Source organism: Phacochoerus africanus, chromosome 5, assembly GCF_016906955.1.
Source record: "Phacochoerus africanus isolate WHEZ1 chromosome 5, ROS_Pafr_v1, whole genome shotgun sequence".
Lineage (NCBI taxonomy): Eukaryota > Metazoa > Chordata > Mammalia > Artiodactyla > Suidae > Phacochoerus > Phacochoerus africanus.
The window spans coordinates 89,649,359-89,663,722 of record NC_062548.1 but is presented as its reverse complement, the minus strand read 5'-3'; the positions used below and the strand labels follow the sequence as shown (position 1 = coordinate 89,663,722).

Genomic DNA, 14,364 nt, shown 5'->3' with positions numbered 1-14,364 from the left:
GGAGGAGATTCTCCTTTACATTTTCTCAATACACATGAAGCCTTCTCTCTCCTGGTCCTGCCCTCTGTGCCTCCCGGGTAGAGACAGTGTTGCTCCCTCTGGCCTCGTTACTCTTGGGAGACATCTCCAAGCCAGGCTGTAGAGGGCAGGGGGTTGCAGGTTGAGGGGGGTCCTCCAGGGATATGCATCGGGAAGGTTTCTTCCTGAGATTGCCTGCTGGCTCTCCCACTTAAGAAGACAGAAGGCGGCCCTAGGCTGTGGAGGGCAGCGAGATCAATAACAGGCCTTCTGCTGTTCTGAGTTCAATAAATAAGTACAACCCCCCAAATAACATTCATTTGAGAAGATTCATGAGACGTGAGGTAAATGGGCTGTACAAATGTCCGACTGAAGGGAGAAAGGAGCCATGGTAATGATTTTACCTGCCCAAAGGGAAGAGAAACCAGAATTGGAAGGGAAGTGATTGACTTATAATTACACTGACTGGGGACTCTGGGGTTGTGACCACAGAAAATTACTCGAGTTTTCCAGAGCCTTACAGCAGCAACAAAAGCCCCAAAGCCCAAGGCTCCAAAGCGAGTTGGCTACAGTCACCTCTGGGTCTCTCAGGAGGAGGCGGGGTACGGGGCAGGGGAGCAGTGGGATGCCAGCTAGTTCAAGAGGTTCAGGGTGAAGCTGTGGAGGCAGCGGTTTTGTTGCGGGGAAAATGGGGCAAGAGAGGATGGTCATTTCCTAGGTCTCAGGTGTCCCAGGGTGCCAAGTGAGGGTCCTTGACACAGGAAAGAATTCAAGAACAAGCTGGAGTAAAATGCAAGCAGGTTTATTTCAAGAGATACACACTCCTCAGACAGTGTGGACCATCTCAGAAGGTAAGAAAGGTGGCCCTAGGGCATGGGGTCATCTTGGAAAGTGAGAGTGCCCTGAGGTGTGCGGGTGGTTAGTTTTTATGAGCTAGGTAATTTCATAGGCTAGTGAGTGGGAGGCATATTCCAACTATCTTGGAGAAGGGCCAGGGATTCCTGGGAGTTGGGCCATCACCCATTTTTTTTTTTTTTTGCCTTTTATGCTCGGCCTTGCAGCTGTCATGACACCTGTGGGTGTGCCATTTAGCCAATAAGCATATAAGTTGAATCTTCCATTGACTTGGGCCTAGTACATTCTAACCAGTTTCTGTGCTATCCTGTTCTTTTTTTTTTTTTTTTTTTTTTTGCATTTCAGGGCTACATCTGAGGCATATGGAGGTTCCCAGGCTAGGGGTCGAACTGGAGCTATAGCCACCGGCTGACATCACAGCCACAGCAACACTGGATCCAAGCCACATCTACAACCTATATCACACCCAGCTCACAACAATGCCAGATCCTTAACCCACTGAGTGAGGCCAGGGATCAAACCCTCAACCTCATGGTTCCTAGTTGGATTCATTTCCAGTGTGCCACGACGGGAACTCCTGATATTCTGTTCTTCTTAATGGTTGTGTCATTCTTTTAATGGTTGTGCCCTGCCCTCTTTCTTCCTGTCTGTTTTGGGGACCTACCCACCCAGAACCATGGATGGCCATGTAGGGGCTGGGTCAGAAAGGGAACATATTTCATACATAAGCCATAAAAAAATATGTGAGGCTCCCATCCTCCCAGCTTCTAAGGACTTGAATGAGGTGATGGGGCTCAGTGACTAGGACAGAGAAATGAGTGACTCTCAGCTCAAATTCACAGTTCCTTCAGCTCTGCATTTTGAAACTGAGAGAGACATCCAGAAGTGACTGGAAGGAATGTAGCCATTCTTGTTGACCTCAGAAGGTTGGGGCTGTACCTTCAGGCATAACTTCATAGACCTGCCTGCTGGGAATTCATCCAACCCTTTTGCAACCCACTTTTATTTCTAATGAGTTTCCATTAGTAGTACTGTTATCAGTAAGGGCTGTGACCAATTAGGAAGCAGAGCCGTGTGGGGTAGATCTCAAGAAAGGCATCTTTTGGCCAAAGGTTCCTGTACTAGGTATCTGCTATAGTCTGTGACTCTGTTCCAGGTGCCTTGGGAGCACTGAAGATAATTTCCAACTCCCATCAGCCCCAGTAAGTCCATCAAAATTCTTACCAGAGTTCTAAACAAGAAGGTAAATTAATAACCTTGAGTTCTCTCTCTGTGTAGGTTCCCAGCCCACACAGTAAGTAGTTATTGCAAGTGAAATAAATATTTGAAAGCTGTAAATGATGGCTTTGCAGTTATGTTTTTCCAAGGGGCATTCATCGTATTTCCTCTGAAGTAAGCAGGCAGTGCTGAGAGAGACGTATTGAACCAACTGCCTTGCAGGTGCCCCTGCCTCATTCAGATTCTTCCCTCCACGGCATCACCAGTGAAACATCCACTGAGTCATATCAATTCAGCCAGAAAAATACACAGTGTTTCCCCTTTTCTAATACAGGCAGCACATTATTTTAGGCTGCTTAGGGTGAGCCTTCTAGAGTTCCAGACAGAGGCCGAGGAAATTTTGTCATTTGATGACGTTTCCAGGAAAAGCACTGAAATAGCAGTAAGGGTTTCAAAGCCCAACGTGAGTGCTCAAATGGCATCTGGAATTTAAAAGGGATTAAAATGTAAAATTAGCTCAGTATCCCCCATCGCCCTACCCCCGCCCCACCTCTTCACCAGAACTGTATGGGAAGTAAACCTCCCACAGATCAAGCTCTGCCACAGTGTTAGCAAGCAAAGTGCAGAGCAGGTCACAGTATTTCTAATTCAGATTAATGACCCCATTCAGCCCTGTCTCCTTAGCAGGAAATTAGAAAGTGTAGGAAGGAGCAAATAGTGATTCATAATGCGTGACTCTGGGTATTGGCAGTTGTGCTCGTTAAAAGCTAAGATATTGTTTTGATATAAAATAATTGAGTCTGACTTATTTATGGGATAAAGTGTTGTCCATAATGGGAGATCCTTTTTACAAAGCCAGCTGGTTATACACCCATATGCTTGAAGGACAGAAAAACTGACCTTTGCCCATTTTGTGTTTGCTGCAGCTCTGTCAGAAATGGTAAGTTAGGGTAATAGGCTTGCAGGCTGTCGTACTTTTCTTGTTCTCTGCTGTTGATTCTTTATCTCTTCTTCCTCCCCGGTCATCTCTCTCCACCAGGGCTAAATCTTGACCTTCTCTTCTCCACTCTTCATACCTACTTCTTCAGGGAGCTTATTTAATCAGGGGGCTTCATTTGTCACCAGTTTGCATAAAGCTAGGACCTTTTTCCCAAGTCTTATTATCTCTTCTGTTTTTCAACACAGGCACACGTGCGTGTGCACAGGCACACACACACACACATTTTCATTTATTTTACATACACTTAGGTATGAAAGCAGACTGTTATTGTCCCTTTGTAAATTCCACTCCTCCAAATTCCCATTCATAGCCATGCACATCCATTCTTTCCTTCCTTGGCTGTCCGTATTTTGTCAGTCATCAAGAGCTGCCCTTTCCTCCTTGGATTCAGCCCTTTCCTCCATTTATTCTTTCAATATGTCAGTTTGGCTCAGGCTCTTGTTTAGGATAATAAATTTTGAATAAAAATTATGCAAATATATATACATAAATTATATATTAATATATAACCGAATCTCTTTGCTGTACAGCAGAAATTAACACAACATTGTAAGTCAACTATACTTCAATAATTTTTTTTTTTAAAGAAGTAAAGGAAGAAAAATAAGTGCATCTCAGAAGTCATTTCCAAACCTGGATGTGTATTAGAATTTCTTGAGGAGCTTTTTGGAAATGCAGGTTCCTATTAACTCTGAGTCTCATCTACTACTCTCCTCTTGCATGTGCCCCTTCTGCCACTAGTCTCCTTGCTTTTCTTTGAACACACTGCGTATATCTGTCTCAGGGCCTTTGTACTTCCTCTTCAGGACTCAACCTAGATGTCCACACTGGCTTCTTCTGATGGATATTATCTCCTCAGAGAGGTGAACACACTAAAATAGATTCTTCCAACTGTCCACTGTGTGTTCATTCTTTCCGGGCAGCTGTCTTTCCTAAATAGTGAGCTCTGAGAGGGCAGAGATTTCTGTTTGGCTAACAGCTTTATCAGAGCTAGAAAGAACCTTTACATGTGGTAGGCATTCGAGCAATATCTGCTGAATCAACACCTAAAATTTGAATGAGACTTCAGGAAGGCTTGTTTTAAAATGATGGGTTTTAAAGCATGGTCTCTGGACCAGCTTCAGCATCATGTGAGAAATTGTTAGCAATGCGAATTCTTCCGCTTCCCATCAGTCCTGCTAAATATGAAACAGGGAGGCAGCTATGTGGGTTTCAAGAAGCCCTTCAGGTGACTCTGATGCTGGGTAAAGCTTGAGGACTACTGCTCTAAGATATTGTTTGGGTGCCATGTCATCTTTTGCACTTAGTACTATTTGCCAAGGCAAAAACAAACAAACAAAAAACAAAAAAAAAACAAACCTCACATCACTCATGTTTGACATTTATACTCCTATCAGACTATTCCCTGATAGTTTCAGGTGCAATCGGTCAGGAAGCTGTCTTGTCCTGTGCTCCTCAAGTATCAGGAAGAACTCAGTACATATATGTTGGCTGGTTGATTTCACAATATTCCTTGGATATTCCTTTTCTTAAAATCTCTAAGTGTCATATTGAAAAAGAAATTTATACTTTTACAGCTAGTGCAGGTATGCATGTTATTAGAATATAGAAAATACATTGATTGAAAATACTTGCAGAGTTCCTGACATGGCACAGTGGGTTAAGAATCCAAATGTAGTGGCTCCATACAGATTCGATCCCTGGCCTGGTGCCGTGGGTTAAAGGATCCAGTGTTGCTGCAGCTGTAGCATAGGGCACAACTGTGCTTCGGATTCAATCCCTGGCCCAGGAAATTCCATATTCTGCAGATGTGGCCATAAAAAACAAAAAACCTTGCATCTTTGTTAATTTTAACTCATTGTTTTATTAATTGTTAAGAAAAATATTTAAGTAGTTAAAGGCATGGGCTTGGGAGTTGTATTTGGATCAGGACTTAATTGGTAAAATGGGCAATAATACCTGCCTTGGAGAATTAATAGCACTGGCTCATGGTAGGTACTCAAAGTAGGTATTATTAATAATGATAATATTCGGCATTTTTATAACTCATAATATGTAACATTCATTATCCTAAAACTGGCAGCAGCAGCAGCATCACCTAGGGATTGCTAGAAATGCATATTTCTGGGCCCCACCCAGATTGACTGAAACAAATCTGAAAGTGTGGGCCAAATACTATCTGTTTTAAGAAGACCTCCAGGTGGTTCTGATGCATCCTAAGCTTTGGGAACTCTGCTGTAAAATCATACTCTCTCTCCCTCTTTCTCTCATACCATCTCCGTATATATATGGTGTGCTTCTTTGGGTAAACAGTTTATTAACAGGTGAAAGGACAGTGGTAGCCAACAACTAAAGAACTCCTGCTAAGGAACAAGTCAATAGCACCCAAGTCATTTGCATTTGGAAAAGACCCAATTCCTGGTTTCTGTATCCAACCCATTCGGTGGCCCAGCTTTCTGACAGGTCTTTGAAAAATGAGGGCCCCAGTAACAGCCTCTCTCCCTCCAGTGTTTCCCTGGCCTGCAGCAATTAAACTGCTGAGCAGAAACTGGACCTGATGGTCTGTTAACCCTTTGTCAGCTAAAGCACAGAGACTTTGTTGTGCTGGAGGGATTTTTCTTCTCAACTTCTCTTCCTCCCACTGTGCTACAAAGGAAAACTGTCTCCTTAAACATCTCCTCATCGAGCCACTGCGTCTGTGTGATTGAAACAGCTGGGTCAGAGATCAGCAGAGGTGAAAGGTCATCACAAACTAAATGCAGCTGCTGAATCTCCTTGTGCTTCTCCTTGGCGTCATGAAGACAAATAGCATTAAAAAAAAATTCCCCCCATGAAGCAGTTCTCATTTTCTCCTTTCTCATCACCCTTCAAGCATTTCTTAATGAACTATACAGTTCAATCATCTATGAGCCTGATGGTTTTAAAATCCAGGCATAGCTTGGCCAGAAACAATCAGAACTGTGTCGATTAAGACAGCTTTCTCAGTGCTTTTGTCCTTGGGTTACCAAGTTTGGTCTTTTACCATGGTTCAAGTCTCATTGTTTATATTTTTGACAACCTCAAACAAATGTGTAGGAATATCCAGCCAGTCCTTCAGTGCCAGGTGCGATAGGCACTGGGCAAGCACTTCCCAGTTATAGATAATTGTGATGTCTTTTTCCTTTATGTACATTCATTGCTTCTTATTGTCCACACATGCTTTATAGATTCCGTCTGTGAGTTTTGAATTCTAGACCAGCACCTTCCACTGTCTACCCGGAGATACCTCAGGAAACCCAAGCTAATTCGAATGTGAGCTTAAGAAAGGCAATTGGGGAGTTCCCGTCGTGGCGCAGTGGTTAACGAATCCGACTAGGAACCATGAGGTTGCGGGTTCGGTCCCTGCCCTTGCTCAGTGGGTTAAGGATCCGGCGTTGCCGTGAGCTGTGGTGTAGGTTGCAGACGTGGCTCGGATCCCGCGTTGCTGTGGCTCTGGTGTAGGCCGGTGGCTACAGCTCCGATTCAACCCCTAGCCTGGGAACCTCCATATGCCATGGGAGCAGCCCAAGAAATAGCAACAACAACAACAACCAAAAAAAAAAAAAAAAAAAAAAAAGAAAGGCAATTGGCATCGCAATCTTATTTAAGCCACATCTGTTAGAACCCAGGAACTCTGTATTAAGGAGAGACTATCCTTTCTATTTTTCCACTTCTAAAGTTGAGAAGAGTTTTGAATTTAGTAAACAGAATAGGAACCATCCAAAGATATCCAAATGCGTACTTCTTTAAGGATGAGAATTTCCAGTATTCAACCCAAGCTTGTATTTAATGAGGTCTGTATGGTACTCAGCATTGTGCTTTGCTCACAGTACATGCCCAGCACTTTTTCCTGACTCAGTATTATTTACAGTTGTGAGTTTTAGCCATCCAAAGCATAAAACTGGAATGAAGATATAAGAGATGGAGATATCTGATTTTATAGTAACATGAGAATTTATTCATCAGATTTGGGTTTTGACTGTGTTGGTGCAGATGATGGAAAAAGGAATTGTACTCTTGCTTTTAAATAAACACATGTATGTAAAAGCAGCTAATATGGATCCACTCCTGTCACACAAGTGCTCACTTATGTGTGAATCATCACTTTGATTTTTCTTCTCTCCTCAGGTCAGTGATGGTCCCTCTGCACGCCAAGGGACAACTGTGCTAGAAAGGGCAGGAATCAAAGCCATAGTCAGTGGTTTCCCACCTTGGCCCTCTGTAGGCAGGCAGGGTTGGAAGCAGGGTGGAGGAAAGGTTCGCAGAGTTATTTGCAGAAGATTTGAAACCCAAATGTGCACCAACCATTGCCTATAGACAAATTAAACACTATCTCTTATAAAGAGTTCCTACTCTTTCTCAAATATCTCTCTGTACACTATTGTGGTAAACATACACATATTTATCTGAAATCACTACAAAATGAATTGTAGTTTGTTGCCATCCTTTGTTTTCTCAACTGATATCAAGTGATGCCTGAGAACTGTTTTGTATAGAAAAGGTTTCCATCTGTTGAAAAACAGGGGGCACTGCTGTTTTCTAGCATTGCTTAAGGTCAAGACTTCCCAGGTGTGGTCCTAAAACCTTGTGGTACCTGTTTAAAATGCAATTACCCAGCTCCATTTCCTGACAGTCTGGATTAAAATCTCCCAGGCAGGGAACTAGAAATCTGCTTTCAAACTTCCTAATGTCAATTTTTCCTATACATTGAAGTTTGAGAACCATGGGCATAAGGAAGTTGGAAAATACTTAACATAATCAGGTGTGAGCCTCAGGAGGTTAACATTTTGTTTCTTCAAGTTTTACATGAAAGATGGAATATCTCTTTCTCATTGAAATCTTTGACACTATTCAGAAAGTTCCTGGAATATCTATCAATCATGTCAGAGGGTCTACTAACAATTTTAAAGTGCCATATCTCTGCTGGAACTCTAAAACCAAAGAAGAGTCATTTTGGATCATCTACAGATGAGGCTTAGTCACAAAACTATTTGCCTTCATTGGTGTGCACTGAAATACCTTGTGAATTAAATTACAGTGGCAGGGAAGTTGGACTACAGATCTGAAATCATTAGCAACTCCTGAGAGCATTCACCTGATTTGTGTGTATTTAAATATAATCTTCAATAAAATTAGGAAAACTTTACCACCATCTGTGTTGCCATAGCAAAGTGCAGGGGCAACAAATAGCTGGTCTAAGTTTTGACCCTCCCATCCCCCCCAGCTAGCATGCACCTAGACATTTCTAATCAATGCCAGCAATCCTTCCTCTTAAGCAAGGATATTTATGCCTCAGAATCCTGTGCTCCAGGCAGCTGTTAGCAGGTGGGATGATGGATGATGAAACCGACTTGGCTACGTCTGGGATGGTGAAGGGTATGGTCTTTGCAGTTGTGGGTTTAGGGGGTTCAAATCCTAGTTTTGCCTCTTTGAGGCTGTGAGATGTAGAGCAAGACCCTTAAGGTATTTAGGTACTAATTCTCCTTATTCGCAAAAATGGGATTATAGTCCCATCTCACAGGATTATTGTGAAGGTGATAGAAAAAAATGCATGTAAATTGCTTAGCATTCCTAGCACGCAGTGAGTACTCAATAAATTTTAGGTGTTTTTATTTTTAATATGGCTTGAAATGATATGATGAGCACCAGGAGAGAGGGACTTGTTTTGCAGGACCTCTTGAGTTCTATGAAGCAAGCGTGGAGGGTTTTATTATCAGAGTGCTTCTTTACTGCAGCCCCCTTCTTTGGGATCACAGCCTATATTTATTGAGGGCTTAACAACTGCAGAAAGTCTTCTAAGTACTTTTTAAAGAGTAACTAATTTGATCCTCACAAGAACCCAAGGGGTAGATATTACCCCCAATTTATGGATGCAACAGCTTGAGGCATATAGGGGTTATATAAGGGATGGACTTCGGCTGGTTCTGTTTTTGGGTTTTTTTTGTGTTTTTTTTGGCTTTTTTTTTGTCTTTTTTAGGGCTGCACCTGCGACATATGGAGGTTCCCAGGCTAGGTGTCCAATTGAAACTGTATCTCCTGGCCTATGCCACAGCCACAGCAACACCAGATCCAAGCCATGTCTGTAACCTACACCACAGCTCATGGCAACACCAATCCTTAAACCCATTGGGTAAGGCCAGGGATCAAACCTGCATCCTCATGGACCACTACAGGAACTCCAATGCTCTCCTCACTTTATACCACAAACATGAATTATTCTATTTCACCTCTTGCAGAATTCAGTACAATAACCTCTGACTATCTAGGAAGGTTTTACACTTTCTCTGCTGCGTGAATTGGGAAAGAGCTTGTTGGAGACCTGCAACATATAATAAAAGTCTAAATATAAGGCCTGCCCAGTCATTTCTCCCTTGAATCTTTGTAATGTCTTAATGCAGCAGGCACTGGTCATTGTTACCCCCAAGGCAAATAAGGTCACTTACCAACACTTTACCAAAGCTTACCAACCCTTAGCTTTGTAAGTGACCTAATCTGTAGAGTGTGTGAGCAACAGGGCCAGGATTCAACCCCATGTCTGTCTGACATCAAAGCCTACTCTCTTAGTCACATGCTTTATATGACAGACAAGGAAGGTGTGATGGAAATCTGAGGCCATGGACATCACAAAGATGGAGAGAAGCCAGAACATCTGGCTCAGAGTTTATAGAGAGAAACCAGATGCTGGGATTTAGAGACCCTCCTTTGACTTCATCAAGCTTTGCCCTCAGTTTAGTCACATGCAAAAGGTGGGGCCCTGTGTCCTGGTGCTGTCCATCCCACGAGCCTACTGCACAGCAGCTTAGGGATGAGGGAGGAACTATCCCAAAAGCCCACCTGTATTTTCCCAGAGACCTATGATGTACCTTGCACTTTAGGGGAAGAGGAAAGGAGGAAAATGATTGTTTCTGATCCCATCCCTATCTGCTGCTTTCCTGCTATCTTTTCAACAATTTTATTGTGCTTCTGCAAACATAAACTGGTAGTATGCAAATTCCTAGTAATAACAAGTTAGAAAAGACAGAACAAGTCCCAGCCCATATCTTTGGAATTCAGCCAGATGTTCTCTCTGTCTTTGGCCAGACATAATTTCTGTAGCGTCCTTTTTACTTCTCCAGTTCCAACCCTATTTTGACAGACCTTTAGCTTCCTATGTACATTCCAGACTTTCCTTTTCCTATAACTAATTTTGGACCTTCATTCCCAGGCCCCGCCTTTAGCATCCTCTGTGCACACTTGGACCCACATAGAAGTCTGTAATGGGGTGTTCTGTAGTGGGGGTGTTGCTGAGTTCTAGCACCTGCCAGAAGGATAACTCTTGTCAATTGGGGGTGGGGAATGAAATACCTAGTGTTGGGGAAACTAACCAACTCCCGAGATCTGGGCGGTGGATCTGAGTCTCTAAGAATCAGCTGAGGCCTTTGTTAAAATTCAGATCCTCAGGTCCTGCTCTCCCCCAGTTCTGATTCAATAGATCTGAGATAGAGTCCAGGCATCTGCATTTTAATAAGCACCCATGTAGTCCATATACCTCACGGTGAGAAATAAAGGTTTGCTGGTGGTGTCAGGAGTGTCAGACCATGTCACATCCAGCCTTTGGGTGGCAGAGGGGTTGGGGGATGGTGGTGGCACTAAACCTCTGTCTCACCTGGGAGAGTGAGACAGGAGTCAGCGGACCGAGACGGCAGTGTGCATCCTCACATTCTTCTTCCCCTCTTCTATGCTGTTCCCACTTCCTTCTCTTCTAAAAGAAATTCTAAAGGCTTTCTGATAAGGATACTTTATTATATATACAACGGCTTTCAATGAAGCTATGCTAGTTGCGGGGAGGAGGTCTGGGGGGCTCCACGCTGACCTTTCTTCCACTTTATTCTTTGAGGAAGTGCTTAAGGCACGTCCCTAGACACTTTACATTTCCCTCAGGATTGATTTGAAAATAGTCTTAATCTAACCCCCTTTTACAGATGGAGAACTTGAGGCCCAGAGAGGTGAAGAGACTCGTATAAGGCTGGCTAGAGGCCTAACTGGATGATTACCCTCATCTACTCAGTCTCAGGCCACTGAGATTTCCAGGCTATGTTAGAACATCTGTGTTCAATGTGCAGTCCATGGGTGTTCTAGGGGACCAAGTGGTGAGCTGGAGTCTTATAAGTAAGTTTGGGGAACACTGGACGCAGCCCATCCAAGCAGGTTTCTTTATGGCAGGGTTTCACAGACCCTTGGATATTCTAATGAGAATTATCAATCTCCAATAAAGGTTATTGAGGCAGAGTTTTCCAAACTCTTTTACTAACAGATATTTCCCCACCCCTTGTAACATATTAATCAGCCTCTCAAAGGACATTATTGTTGTAAGGAAAACTGAGAATTGCTGTAATACTCTGTGTTGCCCTGAGAAAAGCCAGAGAGAGTCTATAGTCACTAAAGATCAGAGTCCTCAGGAGGTTATCAATTCATACAGACTTGCTGTAGACTTGTCTAACCACCTCTGACACCTGAACTGCCACACCTGGGCTCCAGGTGGATCAGTGTGCCCAGTTCCCATGAGAAGGAAGCCACAGGTTGGGAACAGTTGTAAGCTGCCTGACAGAGTGGCTGCAGAATGAGTGTCAGCCCTACCCCTCATTGGATGCAGAAGTCCAGCTCTCAGAACTGCTAAACCTGAAGGACAGCATTGAATGTGTCAGGAGGAAACATCAGCTCCGTGTTCAGTTGAAAACACGAGGGCTGCTGTGGTCAAGGACCAAGCCAGGGAGGAAGCAGTATTAAGAAGCATGCTCCAGCTACCTGCTCTTGGAGCAGAGACATTACCAGGGAAACTGACAGAGCTGGGTGGTGCTGGGGCATCAGTCAGAGTCCAGTCCCCTGTTCAGGAGATGACAGAAGCTGACTAGTTGGTCAAGCGGAAATTATGCTGGCAATTTTGCCCCCTTTTCTGATCATTTTTGAAGATGTGTCTGTGATTTGTAGGCTTTGCAGCCGACCCTTCTAAGGCTACCAGCAAGTGAGCAATGAGGGTTCTGCCTATAGGTGAACCAGAGACTTGGTAGCAAAAGGGGGATGGAGGGGAGGCAGGCATCAGAGTCTAGAAAAAGAGAAAATGCAAGTAAAACCAGCAGTCATTAGATCCCTGTCACATAACCCTGGGGGTGAAGCAGATCACCCAGCAAGTGTTCCCAGAGAGGGCATGAGCTGACCCACCATGAAGGAGGGCTTCTCTTGGCTGGAGAAAGTGACTTAGTGTTGCATGTCCTATAGGCACTTGGCCAGGGTAAGGCCTTATAGCCCAGATTAACCTTTATGGTGACTAATGGGCCAAGCCCAGGAAGCACCCATGTCATGTTGAGTAACCATACATTGAAGAAAATTTGGTTCCTGATCTGATTTCATTGTAATCTTTAGCTTTTTTGTCTGATTAAAAACAAAAAGTATAGAAGTTCCCTGGCGGCTCAGCGAGTTAAGGATCTGGCGTTGTCACTGCTATGGCTCAGGTCACTGCTATGTTATGGGTTCAATCTCTGGCCTGGGGAATTTCCACATGCTGCAGACATGGCCAAAAAAAAAAGTATATGTTCATTATTAGTAAAAGGCTTGACTACAGTGTTATGAGCAAGGTCTTTGGAGATTGAATTTGAGCCCTGAACTCACAAGCTTTGTTACTTTGGGCAAGCCACTTATCACTTCCTCTTCTGCAAAAATGAGAAAAATAACCATACCTGCCCCAAGTGGTTGTTATGAGGATTTAATGAGACAATTATATAATGATACAATGTCCTTAGCAAAGTGCCTGGCATGTAGTGAACTCTTAGATTTTAGCTATTATTAACATAATTATTATGATCTCATAAACCCAAATGGATAGCCTATTAATGCTTTAGTGTATTCCTTTTCAAACTTTTAATCATGTGTTTCATTTTTAAATAGGTAGGCTCATGTGAGACACATGCAATTTTGTGTCCAGCTTTTTTCAATTAATACTCTATTCTACTTGCTGAGTTTATAATGGGATACAGGTAGGAGGACTAGATTAGGAATAAGCAGACTTGGGTTAAAATTTAGCTTTACCACTTATACCAACTGTGTGACTTTGGGAAAACTACTTAACTCGTCTGAGACTCAGTTTCTCAACTGAGTTGGAATGACCATTGATGTCTTACAGAGCTGTTAGGAGAATTCATAGGATGATAGATTAAAGGCCTAGGATGAGGCCTGGCATATAGTAAGTATGTAACAATGGTTGGTTCCCTTATTGTGGGGACAAAAATACAGTAATATTTCTAAGCTTCCAGGGAATGTTTTAATGTTCTATATTAAAGAATGAATTAGAACAAATGAATGAAAGTAATGAATACTAGTTGAGCAAGAGGGATTTCCACAAAGAATTCTACAATGAGAAATGTAAGATGTGAGAAGTATCTACTGTATCTAATAATTTCATATTTGTAAGCAAAAAACACTACTGTTCCCCATAGACATGTATATATGTTTACATATGATTGTATAAGCTTAAAGAAAGGTGTACAAAAATAGAAAACAGGCTGTTAATAGTGGTTACTTGGTGGGGGGAGAAGAGAGAGAGAAAGAAAAGAAGCAAAAATATATATAGCATAGTACTAATATAAAGTTTAGAATATGTAATCATGAGTAGTATTATAAATATTTAATAATCAAACAGCTATATAGACAATGCCTAGCAGATTGACATAGATAAATTGAAATATTGATTTGACTTCAGGTTGTTATGTGAGTAATTTTCTTTTGGGTTACGGTTATTTCAATATGTCTCAAAATATTTACATTATTATTCTTGTTATTGTAAATGAGCTCCTTCACAGTTGGTTATGGTAAGGAAACTGAATTAGGCAGGCTTAACTAACATAGTAGTTAGTTAACAGTCAAGAGACCGGTGTCCATAGCAGTCATATCTGTTGTTTTCCAATTGTTCTTTCAGAAACCCCAGGGGTTCCAAGGATGTACCCCTTGGCCAACAAGTGGGAAAGTGCTAGACTCCCATATCTGTATCTGCTTCTCTACTCTTCATCACCTCCAAATCTCAAATGTAAGTAGAACAGCTCATATTCATTCATTTTATATTGGAATTTTCCATATAATTTTATTTGAAGAAAGTCCTGGTACTTAAAAGAATTTGAATATTGTTACTTTAGACAGTGATGCCCAAGCAGGGCCAATTCTAATATGAATATTCTACATATTACACTTAATTACATTTTGAGGGAGTTAGATATGGCTGCAATATG

At 42.4% G+C, this 14,364-nt stretch overlaps 1 long non-coding RNA gene across 1 annotated transcript in view; it reads left to right on the top strand.

Annotated features, from left to right (window-relative positions):
- The window catches only part of LOC125128052 (uncharacterized), a 361,128-nt gene extending 346,966 nt beyond the window's left edge, over positions 1–14,162 (top strand). Inside the window, exon 6 of the long non-coding RNA XR_007135124.1 lies at positions 14,058–14,162. This is a non-coding gene — a long non-coding RNA (uncharacterized LOC125128052). The remainder of the gene's footprint in view (positions 1–14,057) is intronic.
- Positions 14,163–14,364: the final 202 nt, after the last annotated feature.